This window comes from Cloeon dipterum, chromosome 4 (assembly GCF_949628265.1).
Source record: "Cloeon dipterum chromosome 4, ieCloDipt1.1, whole genome shotgun sequence".
Taxonomy (NCBI): Eukaryota; Metazoa; Arthropoda; class Insecta; order Ephemeroptera; family Baetidae; genus Cloeon; species Cloeon dipterum.
In genome coordinates, this window is record NC_088789.1 from 27,990,569 (window position 1) to 28,017,987 (window position 27,419).

The 27,419-nt window shown below is 44.5% G+C and overlaps 1 protein-coding gene across 1 annotated transcript in view; it reads left to right on the forward strand.

The window, feature by feature from the left end:
• Window positions 1-27,419, forward strand: part of LOC135941801 (uncharacterized) — a 120,730-nt gene that overhangs the window by 82,478 nt on the left and 10,833 nt on the right. The window lies entirely within an intron of this gene.

Here is a 27,419-nt window from a genome sequence, read left to right on the forward strand (position 1 = left end):
CAAATTCATCTTTGTCTTCCATTTAAAAGATCGGCACACATCAACATTAAAGTTTTACATACTACTCTGTACTATTTTGCTGAAGGCCTATTTCATAGCCATAAATTATAAAGATCTTATCCACATCACAAATATGTGGGGAAAACTTTGGGCGGTCCTTCAAATAGATTAAAATACTTCCTGACTGGATCGATAAATTGCAGCATGAAGTAAAGAAAAGCAGTATTTGTAACAAGCTGATTGCCAAAGGACATCATGCACGCCGGCTCTTTGGTGCTGTTATTTGCTGTTACTGCACTGTTCATCCAGTCGACCTGCTGGGCTGCTCCGCGAATGTCGTCTCTGGACAATGAGGAGGAAGAGAAAGCATTTGAACCAAACCAAGCTGGATCTGTCGATGGAACTGTTCAGGACAAACGACAAATGGTGGACGCTCCCCAAAGGGGGGGTTGTGTCAGATTCCGTAAGGTTTATGATAGAAATTTGAAAAGATGGCGACTCATGTGTGTCACTCGATATTATAAAAAATATTGAATTTTTTTGACACTTTGTGATCTGTGAATTTCAACCATTAAACTTTTGCAGTCTAAATTGTTATTAAAAAACTCATTAGCAATTGTACTAATAATTTATGTCTGCAAAGAATGTAAAATGTTTGTTGGAACCTAAAATTGTGACACATCAACATGACCATTAAAAAACTCACTCACTGAAGAAATCTAAACCAGACTTTTAATTTAATTTCATTTTATTTCTTCAACTTTTCAAGGACTGACAGGTTGAACAATACCCTATGAGTTTCGGCTTGAGAAGAAAAAAGAGCTATAGAGAAATGGGTTTATCAGTTTTATAAAATATTTCCTGACCAAACTGGATCCTTGTCACAGGAAGTGGTGATAAGAACTATTTGAAGCAAGGAGGCTTGAGCAGCCACTCTGGTGATCCTGTATAAAGGTCTCCAGATGAGGAGGAGAAAACTTTCAAACGTTTCCAGATGAAACTGCTCCCAGAGTAAACGAATAATTATATAGAACTCCATAATATGCCTTTCAAAGAATTGTTTCAGACTTTAAAGCACCCAACAACTTAATTAACTGAACCCATTATCGATTATCAATATTCGATGTAGTTTAAATAGGCCCAAAGAAAATGTTAGCTCTTTTTAATGGACAAAATAATAATGGCAAGCGCATCCGAAAGGAGTGTTCGTTCTTTCCATAAAACTCACTGAATAATAAAACGATTGGGGTTTATTGCGAGCAACACACAATTAAATTCACTTCGACCCACGGCCGATTATAAACTATAATGCATTAACACGGCAGATTACATCATCACTCGACGGTATACGCGGCCAGATAGTGCTCGGCTGAATAATTCATACGCAATAAAAACCAATTTCCATTCGAATCCACCACAGCACACAGCATGGTGTACGTGGAAACCAAAGGGCGGAGGTGCGCGAGCGTATTTATACTTAATGAGCTCTCATGAACGCGGCTCGATACACCAAAACTTTCCTGTTGACACTGTGTGTGTATTGTGTGTGCATTTGCTTTTGAGTTTGCATGTGGACAGATCGATACCCTCCAGGAAGTCAAGCTGTCGACTAAGCCTTTATTATCCCGCGTATCTGCGACGTTTTCGCGGAAAATCGGCTGGAAAAAGGAATAATATACTTGTTGGCAGCAGAGACGTTTATTTTCTGCCGGGAAAACTTTGCTTCCTCGATCCACAAACGCTTCTAAATCATTTTCACTGAACTTAAAAAGATCAGAATGATTTCGCGCTTAAACTTTTTCCACGAAAAGGGGACAAGGTTGCGGAATGAAAGGGAATTTCCTCTTTGAACCGAAAATGAGAAAAATAGAAGTCTTTCAAAAGGTTTCCCGTCGTTTAATTAGCCTCTATGGATCAAAAATTCACCCCTACTGCGTTTTTTCCTGGTAAAAAGAGATAAAAGAGTAGCGAGGGCGCGATATTCAAATGAATTTCAATACATTCTCATATTCACAGCATCCAATTTCGTGCGCAACACCTGCTTTGCATACAAATTCCCACATCTCGCGCCTTTAGCAGCGCGCCGAATTCCATCAATTTTCCTTTCTCGCTGTCTCATTTGGAAATGAAGAGAGAGCATGCGTGAGTGTCACCCGCCGTGAGAAAGAAAGAAAGAGAGAAAGCTTAAATAAGGGTGCGCTATGGTTTGCAATCCCCTGCAGTGAATTTTTCTCAATATATCTTCATATGTCGCGGAGTAAAAACATGCATAGAATTTGGTTGGCTCGCGCTATGCCCTTCTCTCTCGCTCTCTCCTTTCTGCCACACGAGAGGGTGCCTGCCTGCCTGCCTGGCTGGCTGTTGGTACAAAAATTTACATGATAAAGTTATATTGCAGTTCTCTCTTCTCTGTGCTCGCCGCCGAGGCAGAAGGCAGGCAAGCGGAGGATGAGAGAGATCCGGCTTATCTTCTTCCACTGCGATATCGATTTGCTGACTTGTACACAATTTTATTACGCTTTTTTATTCCACACGAGAAGCGCAGTGAGAGAGAGAGAGAGAGAGAGAGCTGCCGGGCGCAGAGGAAATTCGTATACGTCGCGCACGCGGCCCGCGTGATTATTAAATATTTAAACAGAAAGTGCAGAGGGAGGGGTGAAAAGTAATCCTCGAATTAATTGCCCTCTAGACACGAGAGGGCATAATTAAAAATGAGGAATGCGCACACTGCGCAGCTCGTTTCTACTGCTGGCGAACTGTCTGCAGCACGCGCACTAACTGGCCAGCAGGGCTGTGAAAAATAAACTTCCTAACAATAAACGTGATGAGATGTGGAATTTTTTTGTAAAATTAAGTAAAAAAATACCTGAAAATGCGTCTTGGTTTTGAAATTAAATCGGATTTCAAGTAAGGAGACAGTCAATACCATTTGAAAAGCACGCTAACTTCCCAGCCAATTTTCTCGAAAAAATTACAGCGCTTCTTAGGTCAATTTAAGCTTTAACTGAATCCTAAGGGACGAGTTTATGCATTGGCAACAAGCATTTTCCAGGCTTTTGCAGTATCATTCCTCATCTTTAATTATTTGCTGTCAGATATCCCCTGTTTTTTCCACTTTTCATGGCTGTTGTGCACTGCACTTCTCTCAATTTCTCCCTCTGTGCTCTCGCTCTCACATGCAAAATCCGCGCAATTTCTCCTTCAGCAGCAGCGTCAGCGGCAGCTCAATTTCCCCTTTGCGGCCCGCCGACGGTTTATTGTTGGTGGGTGTCGGTGCAATTTTTCCAGTCAGGCGCAGACACAAAAGCAAGCCTGCACACGGCGGCGCTGCTGCTGCTGCTCGCGTAATTAATTTATGAGCGCGCCCCGGTGGGTGACGCGACCATTTTTGCTTGCCCGGCTGCACTTAACTTGATAAGCTGGCTGGCTTTTCGCTTTTCGCCGACGCGCGTGTGTGATAGAGAGGGAAATTATGTTAAGTGGAATTTAAAGCGCGCGTCCGCACCGGTTTCGCGTGCGATAATGCTGCGAGCGCTAAATGAACGGACGCGTATGGCCGGATGGAGAGCCGCCGCATTTTCGGCCGGCTCGCTGTAGGTTAATGTCAAGGGGTCGCCCACTCTCTGTTCGAATCCTCTTTTTGCGCGCACTCGCTTTGATTTACCTTTGTCGACAAAACGTGCGGCAATTTGACTGCCTTTGGACGAAATTGTGCTTTCAAACGTGACAGAAAGAGAGCCGCGCTAATTTGGAAAGAACACAGTTAAGCACACATCAACTTTATTCGTTCCTAAATTATTGAACAGTATGAGAGAAAGTTTTAAAACAAAATTTTACGGATCGTTCGGCTTGTACGAGTCTTTTAGTGCTTAATTGATCGATAAAAAAATAATAATTGGCTGGATCTAAAATAGGAGGAGGGTCTGCTTTTAAAAGGGTCTCGGATTTTGACAAATTTGCTTGAAAATTTTGTGTCAGAATCCCAAAAATTACCTTTTACAGGGGCTCAAAGTTAGTCAATTTTCAAAAAGGTGATTTTTTTCAGGGAATTGTAAAACTATAGACTTAGATTAAAGGTAAATTGATTAATAGGGGGTCTAAATTGATCTACATTAAATGCCCAACAACTTTGCCACGTTGACAAACTTCGCAGGTCAAAGACCAAGGTCATTAAAATTTGAACAAAGATTTTAAGAAACTGCTGCATGTCGAAAGGAACGAAAATTGTATTTTTGGGATAGCTAAAATGTGCCTAATTTAATAAGAAAAAATTTAATATGAAAAATGCTGTCACGTTTTTTCCGTATTTTTTATAAATTCGAATTTAAATTTTTTAAACGTGTTTTTTCACCCAAAAATTTGGCTCTAATTGCAATTACACTAGTTTCACGCATTTTCGGTCTCATTTGGTAACTAACTACACATCCCTTTTGAATATTAATGAGTTTTTGAGAGGGTTTAAATCACCCCTCGCTCCCAGGGGGTGAGTTTTGGTTAATTATTAAATTTCTCTCAATTTGACCATCATTGGTGTTGTTCCCTACGTTTTCCGCCCCAAACAAATCAAATCTGACGTCAATTTTACGTTTAACTTGCTTCCTGCAGCTCTCCATTACCTTTCTGAGCATGATTTTTCCACACTGGTTTTGCAGGAAAATCAAGGTCCGACGCAGAAGCATGAAAATGTTTTTCTGCGTCATTGTGCTGATGGTGTTAATGCTCCCGTGAATTTCGGGAGAAAGCAGCAACAAAAATAGGGAGCAATCGCCGTTTGATTGCCCCGCGCGCCGCCTAGCCCCACTCGAAATTGCCGTCCATAAAACGCAACTGCCAGGCGCGCGGAGAGTCCTCTCTCGCTGGCTGCGTATTAAATTATCCTGCTGGAGCATCTCCGCACGGCCGCCCTCGCTTTTTTCCACAGCACACGCCGCGCAGAGAGCAGAGCAGAGTAGCGCAGAGGAGCGAAAGAGAGCAAGTTTCCGTCATACATATCGCAGCCATATCTCCTTTAGGAGTAACAAATCAAAACCAGAGAGGAGTTGTTAAAGGTTATACCCCCATCCTCGGTCGACTAAACTGTCAGGACGTTTTTTATTCATCTTTCATGAGAAATGATCGCGGGCATGATGATGGCAACAACAAAACAGGCGAGAGAGCGAGTGAGCTAGCGAGAGAGCGAGCCTTGCCTCCAGTGCCCCTCTCATACATATATACATGTCCGCACATGCACACACGATTATTCCGTGGAGCAGATTTATAAATGATGGTGGTGCAGAGCGCCGCATTGCTTTTCTATCCTGCTCTCGCTCTCGCACTAATGCTGGATCAAAGTTCCTCCCATATTTTCAGCACCTCTTGTAAAAAGCAAAGAACTGCCCTTGCTTTGTGCTCGCGTATGTTTTTTCTCTTTCTCTCTCTTTCTCCTTTCTTTTCTGAATTGCAGAGAGACCAACTCGCTCCGCGTGTTCTCTTACAAAAAACTGAAATGTAATACTGCTTGGCGGATTTCCAGCCCACTCCTCGCCTCCTTTACAAATAATCGCATTACAAGACACTGGCAAAATACAAAAATATACATTATTCAGATGGCGCGCGCGGATCGATTTCCCAGGCAATATATTTTCAACAGATTGATTTTAGCACTTTGACGAACGGCAAAGTGGAGAATCTGTTATCTGCGCGAAAATTGATGCAGTAGTGTCCCCGACCGAGAATGCTCCCTCAGCCGAAATGAAGGTAATTTGCGGATTAGAGAGGTCCCAAAACAAGTCTCTCTTTTCTCTCCCCCGGCGCTCGCTCACTCACTCTCCCTCGCTGCGGGGGCATTATTATTTATCCCCCGACGTGCTGGCTGGCTGTACGGCTGGCTGGCAGTGCGCCCCGACAATAATAAATATTTGATGACTGTCATACCGAGAAATATTTCCGCGCTCCTCAATCTTTTTATTTCCCCGCCAGCAGGCAGGCAAGTTTTGCTTGCCTTTCTTTCATCCCCTGCTCGCGCGCGGTGGCGGCAGCGGCGGCAGCTTTAAGTAAGGTTTCAATGGAATTGAAAGGCGAGGCATGCAGCACTAAAGAGCGGAGCAGACAAGGGCCCCAGCCATTTGCTGTATCTTCATAATACAAGTGATGTACTCACTTATACCCGTATATATATCCACCACCACGGCCAGCCAGCCAGCCCGAGAGCGAGAGAGAGAGAGAGAGGAGCTGCACCAACCGGCTCTCTCGCCATGTATTCCTCGAGTCATGTAGGCTATATAGAAATTTCATTAGGTATTTCATTCACCGCTCCTCACTTTTGATTAAATAAAGTCGCCGCCGCAGCCGCGCCCACTCTATATACTTTGCATTCAGTCGGCACTGGAGGAGGAATTGAGCCGCTTAATTGTCTAATTGGCGAATCGACGCTGATTGCGGCCTCATAATTTTTCAGCAGGCGAAAACCCTGCGCAGCGAAAGGGCGTTGCTCACGCCGATCATGATAAAGTGTTACGTGATGAAAGGCGTGCTGCTGCAGTGAGTGCGGTGCAATATATGAAAATTATTTCGAATTACACAGTGGTCATAAATCTCAATCTTGCATTGAAAAGCTTAAATTTATATTGTGTCACAAGTGATATCCGTAAAATTCGGATTAATTTAATATATTCAATGTTACGCAAAATACGAAATAAATCTTTAGTAAATTTTAGCTCTTTCCTAGTATTTCAAAGAAAAGGTTAAAAGGATTTCCTACAATTTTTATAGCAAATCTCAAATAAAAAAGAAGTACTGCGCAACAAAGAAGGCTATTGGAGCTCTTGATAGCTTATGCATGGGATTGCGAAAGAAACTTCTTACTATCTGATATCAAAAGCGTTTGCGGATCAATGAAAGAGAACATTGGAAGAACCGCGGCGCACACAGTCTAATTTGCATTTGAATCCGGAGCTGCAACAGCAATTGCAGGGAATTTCCCCTCTGCACGAGTCCAATCGCTCCTAGCGCATTAACGATGCATACATCAGCTGCATACAAAGTAAATGTGAGTGTGTGTGTGTGTGTGTGCATGTGCCTCCGTCTCGTTTATACTTATGCAGAGTGAAGGAGAGAAAGAGAGAGAAGAAGAAACTGCAGTAGGATTACAAAACGCGATGCGAGCCGAGTTCTCGCGTTGAGGTGTGGGTCGACGCACTCAGGAATCATTGCTCCCTAAACGAGGAGTACAATATAATTCCTGAAAGGCGGCCGCTATAGTATAGTTTTTTTCCTCTTTCGCAGTCAGTCAGTCAGCACACATCAGCCGGTCGTTAGAATTTATCTTTCTTTCTTTCTTTCCCGGTGTATTTTTTATATTATATATGTATAGGCCCGTGCAATCTCGTCTTTATTGCAGCCCGAGTTAGTTAGTTAGTGTGTTTGTTGTTCTCGGCTCCCTCTCCGCCTCAGCATCAGCTTTGCTTTGCTTGTACAGCAGAGAGCTGATAATAACCTTGATCTTCACTTTTGCTTATCAGTCGAAAGCCTTCTGGCCATGTATATAAGCTTACAAGCGCACATACGAGCGAGCGGACTGGAGAAAACAAACACAGCTCTCCGGCTTAATCTGATTTCTTAGACGTGCGGTGCTTATTGGGAAGATTGCGAAAGGAAACTATCAGTCGCGAAGCGGAAGCAAGACAAAATAATATTGATCAAGTAGTAGTGCTGTGTGTTATGTACATCAAAGAGAGAAAACTAAAATTAGAAAAGACGGCAAACAGATCAGATCTGAATTTTTTGGTAGATAGAAGACGGTTTTTGGCGCTTCAAGTGGAATTGAAAATTATTTGAATTGTTGGATGTCATAAACAATTGATCGGCAATAATAAAAAATGACCTTCCTACAGTAAAAATTCAAATTTTGCTAATTTTCTCCGAAATTTACAGTGCTTGAACATATTTTCTTGGCATATTCCGATTCCTCTCGTCGAGATCTGTCCAACGGTGTATGCCACTTATTGGGGAAACTCTTGCTTTTGAAATTAAATCGGATTTCAATTAAGGAGACAGCCCTTACCATTTGAAAAGCACGGTAACTTTCCAGCCAATTTTCTCCAAAAATTACAGTGCTTCTTACCTTAATTTTAGGCTTTAACTAAGGGACGATTTTATGAATTGGCAACAAGCATTTTCCAGGCTTCTGCAGTATCATTCCCCTTTTTCAGTATAGCTTCGGTGGTCCCGTGACTACACTATACGGAGCAAAAGCCCAAATTAATCTAATTTTCCATTGTTTTGTGGATTTTGTGCAAGAAGGCGCAACTTAGCAACTGAGGCTAAAGCCATGCCCCTGACAAGTGTTCGATAGTGCTCGCCGGAGGGAGATAAGTCGGCTGGTAGGCTCTGGCATTATAATTGCGTCGACACTGCTGATAAAGCGACGACCGCGTCGCCCGCGCCGTGACCTTATCTCGAGCACCGTCACTTTTCGCGAGAAACCTCTGGCGCAGACAATACGTGCTGGGATATTCATTCGTGCCCGGCTGGCTGGCTGGCTGGCTGCGCCGTCCCTCTACGCAAGGCATATTTATTTACATTTATTTGTTGTTGTGTTGCTTGCGAGAGCTACGTGCAGCGGCGGCAGCGGCGACGGAGGAGTTGTTACCTCTGCTCGCTCACAAAAGCTGCTCCGCAGTGCATTAGCGCACGCTCAAGGTGATATTTCCATCCGGCGCCGAGTGACAGCACCAAGGGTCATTATTTGCTCAAACACCTGAACACATAGCTAGTCTCCGGCGACGACAGCGGCGGCGGCGGCACCAGCAGCCAACAAACTTTGCGGCTCAAGTTTCCTCTGCAAATTGGAGGATGAACCAAATTAAAACTGACTTTGCTCGCCGCCCGCCTAAAAGCATGAAATACGAGCTGAGCCGTGCAGAAATGAAAAGTGCTCTCTCTCTTTTGACGTGAATTTTGCTCTTAAACCGGCCGAAAGTGGCCAATTTAGGGATAACAAAAACTTCTTCAAGGGTATAGGGGCTGCACATGACGTTTCTATTACAGTTTTACGTTTTTGACTGCCGGAGAAACTTTCGCCCCTCTCCGCTTTTGTGTTTTAGTTTCGCAGTCCATAGATTTTTAACGCAAATGCAGTTCTTTGTACAAAACTGTCGCATTTGTTAAATATATTGGAGGATTGGAGGATATTCTACGAAAATTCCGAAAATTCAATAAGAAGAGCACAAAAGAGACAGCTCCCCGCTGACATTGACCTTCTCGTTCTTTGGCGCATTAATCGTGTTATATGCTTGTCCTACTAGTTGTTGTTTGTTAGGTCTTTACAACATCACCCCCGCGAGACCTTCACACTTTAAAATCAGAGGGGGTGACAAACTTTTCCGTATTTCAAAGCATAAGAGTAAAAATGCTTCAAAATAGAATTAACGCCACCGTATTTGTGAATTGGTCAGCACTTTGTACGAGTTTTTTTCCCCTGATGCCACTCGATCAATCCATTCATTTATCTTAATTTTTTTTCTCCTGCTTCTCACGCTTTGTAGGAGCCGAAGCGAGAGCAAAAAATTTGGGCTGCGTGCGCTCTTTCTCTCCTGTTGTGATTGGTCACAGTCTTAATTGCCCAACAACTGCAGCGGCCGAGAATGAATTGTAGAAACGACGCAGCAAGCGGACGCGCGGGCTCATGTCCATTAATAATGGCTTTACTGTCAGCCGCACAAAAGTTGCTGAAAGTCTCGGCAAGAAATATTATTAAACGCGCACCTCCAGCCTCGGGCGCAGGAATTATTGAAGCATTACGTCAAAATTAAACCATAAAATAGAGACCGTAATAAAATCTAGCAAAATATAAAGCTGTGCACGCGGAAGACGGCGAGCGGCTGTCTGTCTTCTCTTTTTATTCATCAAGAGTAAATGTCACACTGCGCTCCTTTTTATTAGGCGCAGAGAGAGAAGAAAGGCAGCGACAGCGGCCACACCATTTCATTCGCAATAAAAAGCCAGGGAATTCGCTAAAGAGCCGCTCGTAATGCAATTTTTGGCCGGCGCACGCTCAATCATCTCGCTCGGGCAATAATCATCACTCTCTCGCGCGCCTCGTGTAATATCCATATATAGAGCGCTGCTCGGGGTTGGGGGTGTGCAGGGCGGGCGGAGGGGCGGGGGCGACACGGCCCGGCCACATTACCGCCGCCCGCGCTGCACCAGCCTCTAGGACAGGTGCCAAGAACACATTTTTGTTGCTCGAGCGCGCAAAAAGTCGTTCTCGGATATTTTTATGGATGGCCTGCTGCTCGGTCAGATCTGAAAGTTGATTATTTTACGGCGCTCTTGATGGTCGTGCCGGGTTTTATCACTATCTAGACCCAAAAGAGTTAAATGCGAAGCTCATTGATTTTTATTTACGTGAGAAAATACAAAAATATCCGTTTTTCCCCTAACTATTGCGACAGCAGAGATTCTAGCCTAATTGCAACACTCGAGAGCGAGAGCAGCGCTCAGCACGTCGGTTAATTAAATTAGTGGAGATTAAGCGCTGCAGAGGTTGAGTAGTTGCATGTGTTGTCCACGCGCGCATGCAGCCAAGTGCATTGGCATTGTGGGACACGATGACAGCTCTGCTTGCATGCACCTCCAGCAGTCAACACGGACGACACTCCTTTTGTGTGTCGTGTGCGTTTGAGTAGTTTGTCTGCTTGCGCGATAATTGCAGCAGCCTGCCAACCGAGTTAACTACATGAAGCCCGCCTGCAAATTACGAGTACACGAAGCAGCAGCAGCAGCAGCAGCGCACCGACCAACTTCCGCTGCCTGGGTCTCGGTGTAAACTTGCATTATTTATTGTCCTTTGCTCACGGTAGAGCGGGCGAGCCAACCAACCAACCAACCAAGCGGCGGCCTGATGATAATATGTGGTCCCGCTGAGGATTGATCTAATGCATATAAATTTATACACAAGCGCGCGCTCGCTCGCACACACACGACCGGAGACAGGGGCAAAGCTCTGTTTTCCCTCCAATTGGATGCATACTTAATCCGAGCTCTGCAACACATTTGTTTCGTAATGGAGACGCATTAGTTTGGATGTTCTCGGGGACGCGTCAAGCAAAACTGGCGACTGAATAAAAAGCAGGGAGCGGGTAAAAAATCTTGACGTCAGGGAAGTTGTGTGTGTGGTGTCGGGAGAATCGATTTGTTTCTCTTTTTGTTCCTATTGACTTTGGCCCCCTGTAGTCTTTTTGGGGGAGAGAGGTCAATCACCTCGTCGAGATTGTGAAATTACATGCCATTCGATGGGACTGTTCTATGTTGGATAGTTTCGGATCTGTTGGTAAAAAAGAAACAAAGTCTTTAGGCTTCTAATCAGAAATTGGTGATTGTTTGATCCAATTAAAGAATATAATTTATTTCCTAGCCTTGAGCGCTTTCGAGCATCTGCATCAATTCCATCGTGACAAATTTATGCAAATTGAGAATCGAGAAACTGGGCTAATTCAATTTGGCCGTAAATTGTGACTGAAAGGGGCGCCAAGAGGGAAGGCTGCAGCATATATCTCGTAAATCTGTGCGGTGCGCGATGATGCGCGCGAGGTCGCATCTCGCTGCACGGCCGGCGATTATAAAAGGGTCATTTACCAACCAACCAACACGAGAGATGCTGTCGGAATGATAAAAGAAAAGCAGAGCGCACACACACACTCACACACAACTCCATTCTGGTGCCAAGAATAAACGGAAAAAAATTGTGCATTTGCCGAGTGGCTTACACTCACACGCACTTAATGATTATCTTTATCTTTCACGCAGTGTTTAACTTTTGACACCATAATATGCTGCTGTTTCGCTGAGCACCCACTGAGCACCATCACTTGGCGCAGCGTGTGCCGAGAGTATCAATCCGGACGAATCGATCAAGAGGTGACGGCGGCGGCAACGGCGGCAGCGGCGGAAAAAGCCTTTGCTTTGCCTCATAATCCGGCGCAGATTATCTCAAAACTTTTGTGTTACACAAAGGGCTTTACTCGCGCTCCACAGCACAGAGCTCTCGCCTCTCCGCCGCTCTCCTCCCAGCATCAAATAATCATCATCAGCGGACGGAGACCAGAATTCTAGCTTTTTGCGGCGGCTCTCAGCTCTGCGCAACTGACAAACCGGATGAGAAAAAGCCGGGAAATGAATGAACTGCAAATTGCTCGTTTTTGTGCCGGCCAACCTAGCTAGCTGACAATGAAGAGAAGAGAAGATTCGCTTCTGCTGCCGACGCTTTATTGTAATTTCTCTGCTAGTCTCTGACCAAGTTTTGATTCTATTATTTCCATGTTGAAAACGGCATAATTAGAAAACGATAGTAACAGATTTAATTGTTCGGCCAGCAAGTGCTTCAATTTGAAAGCAGTAATTCAAAATGTTCCATCACTTCATTATTACCATTTCAATTGAATTAACTGCTATGTGAAATAGCGCGAAAACTTCAAATCCGTCAGGCGCTATTGAATTACTCAAGCCCAAAGTTTGCAGTGTGACAAAAGCGAGCAGCAGTTTGTTCCTGAGCTGGAAGACAATAAAAGCGTTGGTGAGGAGAAGACGAGAAGCTGACGGCAAAGGGACAAACGAGCAAACAAATGATTCGGTTAGACGCTCTCATCATGACGCATTACCATCCGATACTCCCGCGTTCAAGTTTTGTACAACAAGTTGCACATTTGATGGGCCGACACTCTACACATAAATATAAAGTTATTCAGTTTGGAGGCAGAGTGACAAGCAGAGCGAGCTGGCGGTCTCAAAAGTAATGGATTATGTCGTCGTCAAAGCTGCTGTTGCGAGTTAGTGAGTGCGCGCGCGACAAGAGTTGCTCTTCCTGCCCGCCGCCGCAAAGGAGCTTGCGATGTGCTTCTCTGCAAATGTTATTCGGGCGCGAAATAAGAAAGAGAAATAGCAGCGGCACGGCGGAGATGATGGCAAAGTGATTGGTGTTGGCATCGACCCCGGCCTCTGCTGTGCCGCGATGGGGCTGCCAAAGTGACACACATGCAACATGAAAAGAGGAAGAAGCCTCCTTCGCTCGCACTCGCCAGTTCGCCACCACCGCGCTGGATGGGTTCAATCACCGCGACCGCGTGCGATTCTGCCGGTGCCAAGGTGTGCAGGCAATGATTTGGCACCACCGGAAAATTGACTCAATAGACCGGAAACTCTCGGCCGTTTATTGCAAATAATTTGGGATCATGCTACCCTAATACTTACCCCCTGTCACCGTGGGGTATATATATCTGTTACAGTTTTTTTAACCTCTTCCCGTGGATAACATGGGGTAGAAGAGCTTGGGCCATCATGCACCGAGGTATTTCATTGAAACGCCAAACATTCGTCCCTAAAATTGCTGTAAAGGTGGGAAAACCAGCATGTGTCGCTTCCTCCCAGCCCGTTGAGCTATATTATTGAGTCTCTACAAACCACCTTTTGTATCTCTGACCTTTTCGACCGCCTAGGGATGTTCAAATAAATATCTCTCATTGCTTTGACACACTTGACGATGAGAATGCCTTAACAAAGGGGGAAAAATTGGTTTCCAAGATACGTTCTCAATTGTATAGTTGGAATACCCTGTATATATAAAATAAAAATCCATAGATTCCCAGTAATCCTCTATTCAGCAAACAATTTCAAATTAGTCTTTCCCTGAACTCGCTGTCCCTGAACAACGTTTTAGAAAAATCCCAGGGGTGAGTCGCACTCAACAAACTCCCTCAAGTGGGATGCGAGAGGGAAAACTAGGCAGCGAGTGTTTTTAAACTTGTTAGCCAGCCGCCAACTGTGCCGCAGATGTAAATAAAAACGGCTAAAATAGTTGCGATTTGCTCTTAAGACCATTAATTAAGCAAATGCAATTTGAATTTATCAAGTTGCGCAAAAGGGGGAGGAATCCATTCCATTGCCGAAAGGACGAGTTATCAGATTATGGAATTATTCAAAGCGAGTGAGAGCGCGCGCGATTGATCCTCAGATGTCTCGGGGCGCAAAAAGGTCCAAAAATCAATCAATGTGCGCGCGCGAGAGAGAGAGAGATGAAATCCCACTCGGAATGCCACAAATTCCCAAGGCAGCATTTTCCTTCTCCTCATCGCAGCGCGGTCGCTTGATGGCCGCTGTGCTGTGAGAGGAAAAGGCGCGCACGATCCCAGATAGAAACAAAAACAGAGAATAAACTGCGCCACTGAGCGCCTGATAAACAACATATTTCCTCGCGGCGGCGGCGGCGGCGACGCCTTAAATAATTCAAAAGGCATCGGGGTAAAGGGAGGAAACAGGAAGGGCAATCGATGCAGTGTCTGCAGTCAAAGTAGAAGAAGAAAGCCTGGCACCTGTGAGTTATGCAACCGATGCGCCCGCCGGCCCGCAACAGTTGCTTCCTTTCGCACTAAAAATTAACGCCCTAGCCCAATGAAACGAGTTTAGTACCGCTGGATAATTGTTATTGCCCAGCCAGGAGTGATAAAGCCAGCGGTCACTAGCAGAGGCTTTTTGAAAAAGCGGAGATATTACCGTCAAAAGAGAGTGCGGCGTGAATGTTGCTCGCCCAACGCAAAGTCCAAGTGGACTCGAGAGATAATAAATTGAAATAATTATTCAAGTTTTTCTGCCAAGAAAAAAAGAAAAGGGATTGAAAAATGTGCTAAATTACCCTCTATACTTGCAGTGTCAAATTTAAAATAAAAAAATCACGACAATTTAAAATATTCACTTTACGACTTTGCAGATGAAATTCTGGCTTATAGGGGTTGAGGGTTGAGGAGTGAGCATCCCAAAAACCATTTAGCTCGCCAGGGGAAGTCAAGCCAAGTCGAACGGTATGCAATTTTTGCATTTCTGACCCTTAGAACCCGAGATTTGGCGTTCACAACATTCGCAAAAATCGAAAAATTAATATTTTTCAAAATCGAATTTCTTGAACACCAACTTGAAAGTTCACACGCACCCTGGGACCACTTTTGGGAGTGTTTCAGATTTTTCGGGTTTTTAAAATTAAAAAAAACACCCGGAAATTTTCGAAAATGAGCCTTGGGGACCTTTGATCTCAAATTTGGTGTTAATTCAATCGGAAACCTTGACATTTAAATTGCACCACCTCGAAATGAGTTATTCCTTTCTCAAACTTGGCCAAAAATGTCTTTCGGAGCGGGAATTTTCAACCCGTAGCAGTTGGCCCCATAGCATTTCTATATCTCAAGGGCTTCCAGTGAGGAAAATAAGTTTTAGCTGTTCCAATAGCAAATTTATAACACTCTGAGGGATTCGGCCTCTGCGAGACGGCGGAAAGAGAGAGGGGGCCGAGGAATTTTATATACACTGGCTGTATGTGTGTGTTGTGTGTTACAAGTTTGGCATACGCTGTGGCATAATGGTCTGTGTAGACAATACCAGTCATGCGCGAAGGCAAATAAAAACATTTTCAGGCCCTCTTGGTGTATTATTGCGAAATGGCACAAAAAATCAGCGCCGGCAGACGGGTTGAATGGTGGAGGCTCGTCTGTAGTCGATACACGGGTGAACAATTGCGACTCGCCCGACGTCGAACGAAAATAGCACAATGTATCATCATGCCGCTGCTCGCCTTCAGCGGAATATTTCATTGGTTTCAGTTTCAGAAGCAAAAGAAGACGGACGGAGGAAAGTGGAAGAGACAGTTTCCTTCTCGTCTTATATACAGTTCTGAGAAAGCGTCCTAAATCAATAGCCAACATTTTTAATCAAATAATGTTGGCCCAAAATGATCCAATTTTCTTTTCTGGGATTGAATAAAAACATTATTACTGCACACAGGACTTGAGCGCTCTCAGAAAAGTCGCCGAGAGCGTTTGGTGGTTTTCTCTCACAGTTAAATCAAGTTTTAATGTGTTTCTGAATTTTTAAATCAATAGTCCATCTCTTTAGCTGCAAGTAGACACTAAAAAATCATTTGCACAGAGGAAAATGCGTTCGGGGACTCTCCTGGGAGTGTTTATGCGATCTATTCTCGTGCTATTGCAATTATTAAAATTCTCATGGATTAATTCACCGGGAGCCTGCGGAATACAATAAAAATCCTGGTTGAAAACCATGTAATCTACTGCTTTTTAGAGGCTTAAGCTCATGTTGTTGCGGGTCTTTCAAAAAGTCTAATTACTCTACAGAGGGGGGCTTTAAAATTTAAACGCCCCGACACTCTTTGAGCAGAAAGTGCTTTGATTTTCAGGTTTAGAAGCGAGCTCGGGGAAAAATGTATTCCCGGGCTGAAAGCGAGAGAGAGAGAGAACGCACACCGTGCTGCTTTTCCTAATGCAAATGAAGCAGCGACAGTTTTATTGTCGTCCGGCATGAAGAACAGCTCTCGCGTTTGTCACCATTCCTTTTTGTGAAGAGCAGGGGACGCTTGTATATATCACGTGGTCGATGCATAAAAAATAAAATTAGAAAAAAGCCGTATTTTGCTATGCTGTTATATACTCCGAGGCGTGCAATAATTTTTCTCTCGAGCAGCAGTAAAAAGATGGTGTCGTTTATTGTAATAAAAAATAGCAGCCATAAAAAATCTCATTCTGATAATGAAATATAGTGTAGACCTGTATACTTTCTTGCCTTGCTGCTTTCTTTTCGCCGGTGTTTTTCGTACAAAAGGTGCGCGCAGGCAGCTTCATCATCATCATGACTTTTACTACCTCAACCTGGCCCGCCGCCACCGACACCGACACGCCGCCGCTCTGTATAATTTCTTTTCCAGCGCGTCCGCCGCCGCCGCTCGGCTAGATTATTATTATTTCTGCTGGCGGAGGAAGGAATGAGGGCTCCTTTATTCGCGCACAAGCTTGTGATGCTTTATTTGCACACCCAGATGTACATTATGAAAAAATAGCTCAGCTGGGGCTAACGCAACAGATCCGCTCGCTCTCGGAGCACTGTATCGCTCTGTCATTTGCGTTGCTCGAGATTTCATGCCGCAGCGCGCTTTTTATTTCTGCCCAAGTGCACGAGCGCTATAGCTGCAGCTGGAAATAATAATGAAATCCTTGACATTCTACCTCGCGGGAACAACGAGATTACGCTGTGCTGTTTTCAGCCCACCAACCAACGAAGTACGAACCAACCAACTTGCAGCCTTTTCTCTGCCTTTCGTGATTCCGCTCTCGCTTTCTGCGACGACCTCCAATTAAGCGGCTATAATTAAAATGTGTTGCCAGGACCTGTGAATTGTAGACGCGATCGCGTCCGTGTTTTCCTTTGTGCTAATCATCAAAGGACGAACAAATGAGCAGGATCCTAATTAATTTTAATAATTCCAACCAAACAAACAAAATTAAAAATGTAAACTTTTTCACAAGGTGAGCAATAAAGATTTTCTTGCTAATTTGAGTAAGGAACCGTCTAAAATAAACTCTGACTTAAATTCACAGTCCTAAAAAACACTTTGAAGCATATTTTAAGCATTTTTATGAATGAATAAAAAAACTAAAGCCTCAAAATAAAATTTAATTAGCATTTTCTGAATGTGAAAAGTGTCCGTTCAAAAGTCAGCGTGTCGCAGCCGGCATAATTGAATCGATTTCAGAGTCTTTCACCGCTGATTGATCAGAGAGTGCTGATGTCGGGCCGAATCGATAATCATCGGAGCGAAATGTCTCGTGCCAAAGTGCCATACGCTTGCAGCCGCGCGCCGTTTTACAGCCTATTCATTTCAATAAAGTGCCATTTTAGAGTTATTTCGGTCCGGCCGAGCACATCATCAATAATTCGATACTCACTCGCGGCGGCAAAGCGCAGCAGCGCGTATATCGATGCATAATTGACAAATGAGCGCAGCAAAGGTCGTGACCCGCTTTGTCGGCAAACAAACGGGCCGCGGCCCGTTTCACCAGAGCTCATGACTGCTTCTTTTTTATTTTGCGGAATAATATTAGTAACGTCACACATGCTCTAGAGGAACTATCAATTTCACGGCAGCGCACACACGTACATACACAAGTGCTGCTGCTGCTGCATTTTTAATCTGGAAAAGCAGCCAGCGGCGCTCCCTTCGTGTCCATTAAGTAAATTAAAACGATCAGCAGCATTTTATGCAAAGTGATTTGGAATACACTCTCGCAGATAAGAGCCTCGCGTCAGGCAGAAGCGTTTTTTCTTTCTTTCTCTCTCTCTCTCTCTCTCTCTCTCTCTCTCTCTCTCTCTCTCTCTCTCTCTCTCTCTCTCTACTCCGCCTTTGTTTGCGATTCTGGCTAACGTTGTGTTTTGTTGTTTTGCTTTGCTATGTGGAAATATTTGTATTAAAGGCGCTGCTGCACACAAACGCCGGCTTTAAAAGTCCATAACAAAATGTAATCTCGGCCGCCGCCGCGCGCACGCTCCTCTCTCTCTCTCTCTCTCTCTCTCTCTCTCTCTCTCTCTCTCTCTCTTTCTCTCCCGCTTTGAAACTGGCTGTTTTGCAGTCAAATGAATTCGCTACGTTTGAATAATCTCGGGGAGAGCGCGCACCCTCGACTGGCCTTTTTTCGGATTCGCGTTCGTCTTTTTCCCGGTCCGCCAGTACTCTCTTTTGTGCGATGCGGTGTGCGCATAAAGATTTGTATATGTGTGTGTGTATGCGTATTTCCTAGCCAATTTGGCCGCACGCGCGGTTCTTGGCGTTGCAAAGCTCAAAATTGGAAAAGAGAAAATAAATTGAAGCAAGTTTGTCAAAGAGGAAATGCCGAAATGAAAAGGGACCCTTGTTGGTATAGACTTTCATTTTAATATATGTAAAACTAGAGATGAGCGCACTCAGAAAAGTCTCCAAACGTCCAAACACATATTTCCTCTGTTTTTCTGCTACAGATCTACTTGCTGAGTTGGTCCATCGATTTAAAAAGGGAATGATACTGCAAGAGCCTGGCAAATGCTTGTTGCCAATGCATAAACTCGTCCCTTATGATTCAGTTAAAGCCTAAATTGACCTAAGAAGCGCTGTAATTTTTTGAGAAAATTGGCTGGAAAGTTACTGTGCTTTTCAAATGGTAATGGCTGTCTACTTACTTGAAATCCGATTTAATTTCAAAGCCAAGAGTTTTCCCAACAAGTGGCATACACCATTGGACAGATCTCGACGAGAGGAATCGAATTATGCCAAGAAAATATGTTCAAGCACTGTACATTTTGGAGAAAATTGGCAAAATTTGAATTTTTACTGTAAGAAGGGCCGTTTTTTATTATTACAAATTGTTTATCGATCAATTCTTTATAGCATCCAACAATTCAAATGATTTTCCACTTTAAACTGCGAGTGAAAACACCAAAATCGGAGAAATAAATTACAAATATATGAATAAATCAAGAGGTTTACATATAAATTTGCCAAATGCATTAAATCGTAAGACGGAAATGATGATTCCGCGATATTCATCACGTACTGCATATATGTTGAAAGCAGCTGTGAGTACGCTGTTGAGATCATTGGATTTTGTGTTGCAGCCTCCGCCTCAGTCGGTCGGATTAGCATGCACACGCTTTTAATTGCAGCAGCCTTCTTGTGTGTTTACTATTATGCACGGTGCTGGAAGTCAGGTGTGTGCGCCGCACACGGTGCATGGATCGAGAGTGCGGAAAAGTGACGTGCAAACCGGAAATGTGCAATGAGGAAAGCTTGTGACACTGACTGACTGCTCTGAAGTCGCTCGGCCAACTGCTATATATACGTGTGTGTACAAATCGCCGCGAGCCACTTCGGTATTATTTACACGATGCAAATGTGTTGTTTGCACACACACACAGCACTCGCTAGTTGCTAGCTCCAATCCCGGCTGTGCAACAACAAAGGCAGCGGCCGTTTGTGTAAATGATTGGCTCCCCCGTCAGATGGACCAGTTCGTCACTATGTGTAATATTTATGCAAATAATCTTGCCAGCCACCGGCGGTTTTTCAACACGGCCGAGAGAGCGGGTTGCTTTGTTTGCAGCCTAAACAAGAATTTCTTTTTAAACAGAATCTACCTCAAAAGTTTTCCTTTCATGTTTGGAGTAGCGGTGAATCTGAAACAGACACCCGAGATGTATAATGTGAAATTCTCGGAGGAGAAATTGCATTTTCAGCGCGGGGCCCCGTCAAATGCATCGTTTATGGCCAGATAAATAAACCGCAGCAGCAGCAGCGGCGAGAAAATGCATTCTGTTAATTTTTACGGCTGCAAACAGAGCCACTATCGACGCCGACGTCGCTCGCTCGCTGGTTTTATATTACCTACTTTGAATACAACGTGCTCTCTTCGGTACTTTCTCGCGCCTCTGGAATTATTTGTTAGTGTGTCACTCTGAGCGCGATTGGAAACTTCTTCCTGCTCTTTTGCTTGGAATGCGACCAAAATGAGTTTCTTGAATTTCATTCGGATTTGCTTACAATATACAGAAAACCGCGCGCACCAACCATCGTTTATTTCTGATTTATTAATTATTTGAAAACGGCTGGCACCTATATAAGAACACTGCCAATAACTCAATTATTCACTTGAAAAGGCGCTTTCTGCACGAGTACGGGCAATTCGTTTTCCCCCATTGTGCCTGCACATAAATTTCCGTCTGGCTGCGGCTGTTACAGTCGCGACCAACCAACCAACCGACCGACCAATGTAACAATATATATAAAGTGTTGAAAAAGGAAATGATCCCGGCAATTTGAGCCGCTGATGCCACGCTGCCGCTCCTCGCAGGAATTTTCACATGTGACGTCACTTTATTGTAGCGTGCGGTAATTTGCAATGAACCGTAGAACAAAAAAGTGACCCAACTCGATTAGCGACGGTTTAAACATTTTTGATCCAGCGCTCGTTAAATGCAACACGGTGGCTCATAATTGTAAGCCAAACATTCGATAAGCAGGCAGGCGTGCGCGCTATCACGGCAAAATGACGCGCTATTGTTTGTTTTCAAAATCAATCAAAAGCAAAGCAAACAGTCGGAGATTCCCAAAGTAGTGTGCGACCGGCAAAAGGTCAAATTAGGTTGTGGAGGAAAAAAACACGACGCTGACTGATAACAAATAATTATTTTTTGTCCGTGGCGTAAGTGGAAAGCGTCAGGGGCTAAATAACTAATTAATGAGACAGCAATAAAGAGGCGCAGACAACAAAAGCCGCCGCATCATCAGCATATTATACAAAACGGCAGCGGGCGCGTCAAACGAAACAGCTCGTTGAAAGTGCAAACAAACACTGCGCGCTGCGAAAAATCCGAGCCGAGTGTCATTTTGCCGGGCGATTTATTTCGTTCGGCTTTTGATGTGCAGTGCGAGAGAACACGAAGCGGACGGATGGTCCATCAGCAGATCAGACCGAGAGGCTGCGAGCGAGCGAGAGAGAGAGAGCAACACACAAAGCGCAAAAGAATGGGTTCGAGGGGAGCGAAGTGGATCGGCGGCTACGGTCGGGGCCCCCCCTCCCCTCCCTCTCGCGGCGGGCGGATCGGCTGGCTAGAGAGAGGTGGCGAACAGCAGACTTGAGTCAGTAGTGCCTCCATAGTCATGGTGTGTGTGTGAGCGCGCAGCTGAGTGCCGGACCAAGATTGGATTTGCCATTGAGAGAGTGTGAGAGAGAGAGCGAGAGCCGCCGCCGCCACCGCGGAGGACGCTGCCAGACTGACTGACTGCTCAGTGTGCCTGCTGATTAATTCGTTTGCGTGTACTTGTGTTCAATATATAATTGAGTGATTGCCTGGTCATCGACACGCACTGCTCGATTACAAATCGGTACGTTGTTTTATTTTTCTTTTTTCTTTGTTTTTATCTTGAGTAAACTACTGTGTGGCAAGAGCGGCTCTCGGGAGGAAGCAAGCAAGCAAGCGGCGGCTGCTGGTATATGTACGTGAGGGGAAAAAAGAACCCCTTTAAGACCTCCTGCCTCGGTAGAGTGTCTGTCGCCCGTGTTAATTTGTTTTATCGCCGCTGTCAGCTGTTTTATTATTTCCTGCTGCTAGGATTTTCAAATAATGCGAATTTATTATTATATATATTTATCGGAAATGGAACCGTATTACCAAACCATAATCCATAAATATCATACACGCTTCGAGAGAGGAAAGAAATCCGTGACACTGTGGCCTAAATTGGTGGAGCCTCGACGCTTGCCGCTTGCTGTTGGTTGGCATTGAACGCTCAAACTCGCGTAATTAGAACTCGCCGATTTTCTTATCGCGCCTCGGCAGTCAATGGCAATCGGCATCATCGTTTCCGCAACACCTCTTTCTTTCTCTATTTGGCCTTTCGCGCGGAGACTAATAGAAAAACGAGCCAGATTGCAGCAGACTTGATTATTTCTCTGTTTGTGTATCAACAGCAAGCAGCTCGGGAAAGAAAAAGAGTTTAGTATTTCAGCACCGACTGATTTCATGCCATGTAAGGCTGGCTCTTTGGCTTCTCGCGTATATATATATGCATTACACACACAGCTGCACACAGACCGACGACGACGACGAACTGCCTACCTACCTCCTCTTTCATCCAATCTAGGTCATCGTAAAACGTATAATTCTCCGACCGACCGACCGAAAAGTTATTTTTCAGGAAGAATCACTGTAGCAGTTTAGAATTGCAAGGGGATTACGCTCAAAATGAAATTGTTAACTAATAATTTATTGTAAGTCGGTCAACGCTCGCCTGTTGGTCAACTGAATTGCTCAGCGGGCAGGTACTAGCCTCAAACAGAATTTGTAAAGAGCTTACAATACCCTCCCTCAAGGGACGTGTTCCTTTGATTTCACTTACTATTGTGTTTATTTGGACACACAAGTAGTGGCAGTGGAGTCCCTGCTGTTATGGCAGATATATCGGGTGAAAATGGGCTCACATTCTACAGTATTGCACGCCACCCCCTTGTAAAGGAAAACAGCGTTTTATTTCATTCTCTCAAGGCGAAATATGACACTTTTGTTTATCCCAACGCATAAAGTCGGTGTTTTCAACTGGCGAACAGAGGAAATCACGTCATGCCAATTTGCCAAGGCCGCGGCAATTCGCTTGCCATATTTATTTCGCCCGATAATAGAGGAGCGAAGCAGCAGCAGCAGCAGCCTATTATCGGGAATACGAAGTGACGTCTAGCAGTTTTATGACGTCACTTAGCACAGATAGAGTGAGCGAGAGGAGGCCGACCACCGCACAAGCCAGCCAGCCAGTTCTGTTACACGGTAGCAAACCAGAAAGAGAGAGAGAGAGAGACCATAAAATAAAATGCTGCCGCTCTCATGAAGAGTAGTGCGGCGGCGGCCGTGCCGATGCCGCCGCCGACGGTGGAAAAAGAGAGTAAGCAGTGCGATGGGAGGCATAAAAAGGCATGCCCCGCGGCATATTTTATGAAATTATTATTGCTACGCTTACACATCCAGCCCGACCATTATACGCACACTCGCTGATTTATTACATCATTTCAGCCAGAGCGTGAATATCCACCGACTAATAGAGCCGCGCCAATTAGTTAGTGCTGCATTTTTTCCGCTTGCTAATTGATTTGCATTCGATTTTGCCACTTGAAATACTTTTTTTTTTGTTCCGGCATGCGATTTATCGGTTAAACCTTTTCATTCTTTTTTTTCTATCCCGAAGCACGGTAAAAAAAGTAAGTTTCCAATTAAATCGTCATTGTATCGAGCCAAAGTTAATTTCTCAATCCGTCTAAAGCGAGCCGCACTTGAAGGGCCTCTTGAAGACCGAGGCACCTTATATCAAAATATTTTTCCACTCTCAAGATAAAAAGTAACAGCACCTCGAGAGCGTAAGAGGATTTCCTTGTCACTCTCCAGCAGCAGTATGCGTATAAACGCCTCCTAATTGAATAATGGTCGGCACTGTCTCCACTAGAAGGAAACAATGCGTCGGTTCGGTATTGACCTCAAATTTATGAAGAGCGAGCGCATATCTATGCTGCGTGTATGTATTTATCTGCACGCTCGCAGACTGAGTACATATGATACGATACCGCTCTCGGGCGATTAATTATGCGCACCACACTTCGAATGCGGTTCAGCACACGGTCGTATTAATTTATAATTATTGCTGCTGCATAACGAACACATTAATAATAATCTGCATGCACGCGCCGCAGCCGCCTCTGCCTTTTAATGGTCTCCGGCGTAAGGGATTAATAGTGTGTGTTTAAAGCCGCGACTGCGAAATTTATCGCCGCTTAAATCAAAACGGAGTTGTGTGCGGCTGCCAGAGAGAGATTTGGGTGGCACTTATTTTCTTTCAGAAAGAAAATTCTCTCATTCATCCGATCCGACCGGTGGTGGGAAGAACGACTCAAAATTTCCCATGTACTCTCGTGGTAATTATTTAAATGTTTGAGGAAGATAAGCTTAATTAAAAATGCTGCTTGTCATGACAAGCTCGATTATTTATAATGTTTTAATTTGGTTATTTCTAAAGGATGTAGACCCAAAAGAGTCTTAGATAAATAAAGTAAAGCATCCCAGAAATTTAATTGTTCCTCAGTCCTGATTTGATTGATAAACTGTTGCTGAATTTCACAAACAATGAAGCGCATGCAAGATACAAAACAAAATCTTGTTAATAATTGGCCTTTAAAGCTCAACTAACGCAAGAAAATTGCGCTACCGCTACCGCTACCACTGCCACTGCCGCAGAGACTGGAGGCGCAATCTGGTTTTTACTATAATTAGACTAAGTAATTGGCTGTGCAGCTGGGGGCTGCTAGGAAAGAGAGACAATCGCGCCGTATAGGAGCAGAGCTGCGAACGAAATTCCGCTGCGGTGAGTGTGACATTCCACGCGCGCGGCCCTTTTTCTGCACGCATGGCACCACTTTAACGAATGTACATACAACAGAAATAACCTTCTGTCCACGCGCGCCTCGCAAATGTGTGCTAGTAGTGAAAGTGAAACTGTCTTTTCCTCTGCTCTCTGCTCTCGCGCGCGAAATGAATCACGCCGCGAGCGCGGCACTCGTGTTTTCTTAAGTAGGTGTCAACGCGGACACGGCAATTACGCGTCCAACAAATTAATTTGTCGGCATCACGGACGAAATTTCGGCCCATCTTGGAACACAAAGGACCTTGAGTGGAATGCCGTCGTGCGTGTACCCTGGCCGCGCTGACGGAGGAGAAAGTCAGTCGGCAGCAGCGCTTGCCTTTTATACGTATAAATATTTCCATTGTTGATATGCCTTTCACTATAGAAACGAGCCGGCATTGCGCATTCCAGATTTTGCGTGAAATAGTGAAATATCCATCATCCGCCAGGGCTGCAAACACCTTTTAAGGCCAATAATTAAGAATATTTCGCTTCGCTTGAAATTTAGCAACAGTTTATTTAATCCCTTTTGATGAAAAGTTCCTCAAATGGGGAAATAAATCGTGATGTTACAGTAGAGAACAAACTTTTGAGCCAATTTTCTGAAAAAATTACTTGGGAACATGGGAGTTTTTGACCTTTTCCCTAATTTTAAGTAAAATTTACTGTTAATTGTGTAATTCAAAGTTTCTGAAATATACCTATTCGCCTCCCGCTTGTGTCTTTGCGCCGGCTGAAGTGCATTTTCCACTCATTGCGGCGGCCGTGCTGCAATATAATATAATTTGCGCCGAGCCGAGGTGAGAGAGAGACTAGTCGTCGTCGCATTATCATATTCGCGAAGCCATTGTGTTCTGCTCGGTGGCTGTGGAATGTAACTGTGCGCGAAGCACGTTCAAATTACTGCTCTGCACACACCTTATCTCGCAGCCGAAAACCCTGTGCTGTGGCGTATAAAAAAAGGCTTTTTATGTCTTCTCTGAAGTGCGAGCCAAATTGGAATGGAAGCCACCAGGAAGAATAATTAATTTCAAGATTACGCTCGCTCGCCTGGCGGAATTTCAACTTCCCAAAGCTTAAAATAAAGTCAATAAATGTTCAGACGATTTAAAAAAAAATGGCACGGAAAAAACTAAAATTCGGCACTTCTTGCTGTGTAACACATAAACAACCGGCCAGTTTGGAAGTCGGTGGGGCTGCTAAAAAATTAACGAGCCTGCCCGCAAGGTCCGCGTGCGTTTCCAAATTTATCGGTGGGCATCGGAGCAAACACAAAGCCGAGCGCTGACCGCCCGCCTCTATCTGCGGTCAAAAATCAATTTCATCGAGTGTTCTCCAGCTGTTGATGGTAAATAATCGCGGCGGTAGATCACCGGTCGGCCGCAAGAATGATTTCCAGCGGCAGAACGTGTAGCGTGACGCAAATTGGCGTGCAGTGCAGTGCACAGCGTATGTGCCATTGTGTTTATCACTCGTGTGTGCTGTGTGAGTGTGTGCTCCGGCGGCCAAGTAATTACCACGGCCGACGATCGTCATTTTACGGTGCACGTCGCGAAATGAAAAAGCTGCTACTGCATGTTGTGCACACGGGCGGCGGAGGAAATGGCGTTTAAAATGCAGTGCCGCTGGCTGGTGGCTGCATATGCGTGTTGATGCCATCCTTGGGCTTAGTGGCTGCGGCGGCCGACGCCGACCCGAACGGAGCGAACGATCGTTTCGTGGAATTTGTTTTACGGCCTGGCAAAAAGTGACAGATGTGGAGGGCAATTGGCTTTTCGCAAAATGTGAGAGCATTCGGATACGCCTCTCCGAGAAAGCCTTGGCCGCAGCCTTTTTCATCACACTATAAACTAATTCAAGTCCCTGAATTTTAATGCGTTCCTGCCCGCGGCTAGCACGCGGATTATTTTAAATTTTAAAGGTCTTAAGTCAACAGCAAATAATTCGATAAATTTTAATTATGTTAATGTCAGGTTCAAATGCATCTAGAGTACGTGTGAACTTGTTTAAAAATTTCAACGTGGTGATAGGCTTCGTTTTCGAGAAATTAAATTTTGAATTTCGAAAAACCCCACAAATTTTCAATTTTTGCAAATGTTTTGAGCTCCAAATCTCGGGTTCTAATAGTCAGAAATGCAAAAACTGCATACCGTTCGACTTGGATCGACTTCCCCTGGCGAGCAGAATGGTTTTTTGGTTGCTCACCCTTCACCCTTCAACCCCAATTTGCCATAATCTCATCCCTCGAGTCAAAAAAAGATTTTTTGTTCATTTTGCTCTAGGGAATATGAAAATTTGATGCTCCTGTTTGAACTGTCTCGAAATTGCGCGATTCCTGCTCATTAAGTGTCTTCAAATTAATTTTAACCCTTATAACCAAAGAGCAGAAAGATAATTTTGGTTAACCGATGCATAGATGTATAGCTGGAACCATGCGCAAAGTGAGGCACTCAATTTAAAGCCTTTCTAGTGCGGTTGGCTGTTTTACGAGAATTATGATGATGATGGAGCGGGCTATAATATGCATGCACAAACGCGGCCGTTGCTGTATTGTAATGCAGCACCGGCTGCCTTTTACCCGCAAACAACAGCGGCTGGTGCGCACACAGTTATATGGGTGGATTATTCAGCTGTATGG